Consider the following 1,429-nt stretch of genomic DNA (forward strand, 5'->3'; position numbering starts at 1 on the left):
TTTGCAATAATAAATGCTGTTAATTTAAAGCAATAAAATACAGACTGATACTCACATATTCATTTTATCCGAATTAAAGCAATAAACAGAACGGTTTAAATTATTATTATCAATAAATCAACATAGAAGTATTACATTTAACACTGAATTATTACATTTAAAAACACGCGTAAAGATACATCCTTGACAAGTTCCCATGTTCAGCTCATGAGAAACGATGAAGGTTTTTCAAATGTGTTGGAAGGAGTGGGTTTTTTTAGAAGAATGCCGACACCCACGTTCTTTAACACACAATAGTTTCTGTGTAGCTGCAAAAAAAAACAATGTTTCTCTCTTACAATCAATAAGTAATCCTATTCATTTGCAACCTTTCGATAAAGGTCGACTTTCCAAAAACGAAAATATAAAGCAAACGAATTTTTGCTCCAAAACAACGCTGGTCCGCTCCAAGAACATCCGATATGAAACTATGATCAAGGCCAATCGATCACTCGAAAAACATTACTTTTGGAAAATACCACTTTTTTAAAATTTATACAATGTGGAAACTCTCAACCATGAGTACTACGTTGTTCTCTTCTTCCTGGCCACATATGATCTAAGGGAGTGTTAGATGGTTTAAATGTGTTCTTAGGGCACTAAGCTGTCAGACCTTTTGGCGTGTAAGATTGATAGCGTGCAGGCTTCCAGGGCTCTTTGTTTGGAATATAAGCAATAAAGTGCTCGGGGCCTATACTCCTAAGCTGAAGACTTCTAAGAGCAACATAGAAGTAACATTCTTGTACTGAGAAGATTATATGATTTTTTACTTTTTTTACATTAATTAGTTTATTGTATTTGCTAACCTATAAGTCGGTTTAACATCATGTTAACCAATTTTGGAGGTAAAATCAGGTTATAAAATGCAAGTGTATTATTCTTTACATATTATAAAGTGAATTTTTTACTAGACTGAAAGTACTATAATAATGACTAAATTGTCGTGTTTAGTTTAGTTGTAATATTGAGAAAATTTGTATGTAATAATCTCAATCAGCAAAACATTGAATAAAAAATATTTTTATTTAGTTGTATAGTGAGAGTTACGTATTTGGTCATTGGGATAAAATAATGTTTGCTCTTACGCTTAAACCAAACCTAAATGTATGCAATAATTGTGTGTGTACAGAAGCGCGCGTCCGTGCTTTAAATAATTTGTTCGCGCTCCACGTGTGCGAGCGTACTCTCTCACGCGCATTCGCGCGTGCATTCACCAATGAGAGCGCGCATTCTCTAAGAAAGTAGTAAAACTCAGTCTCAGGATTAATGGGTTTCCTCGAACGTGGCTATTGGTTTATCTTATGCACACACTCGATCAGTGGGAAGATCTTCAGTGAATGACCAGTCAAACAATAAAGGACGGACAGCAGACGGACTCACTGCCACACTG

At 34.9% G+C, this 1,429-nt stretch overlaps 1 long non-coding RNA gene across 1 annotated transcript in view; it reads right to left on the reverse strand.

Annotated features, from left to right (window-relative positions):
- Positions 1 to 1,429, reverse strand: part of LOC135743564 (uncharacterized) — an 11,695-nt gene continuing 10,266 nt past the window's right edge. Inside the window, exon 4 of the long non-coding RNA XR_010530538.1 lies at positions 1 to 308. This is a non-coding gene — a long non-coding RNA (uncharacterized lncRNA). The remainder of the gene's footprint in view (positions 309 to 1,429) is intronic.

The sequence above is a fragment of the Paramisgurnus dabryanus genome, chromosome 13 (genome assembly GCF_030506205.2).
Source record: "Paramisgurnus dabryanus chromosome 13, PD_genome_1.1, whole genome shotgun sequence".
Lineage (NCBI taxonomy): Eukaryota > Metazoa > Chordata > Actinopteri > Cypriniformes > Cobitidae > Paramisgurnus > Paramisgurnus dabryanus.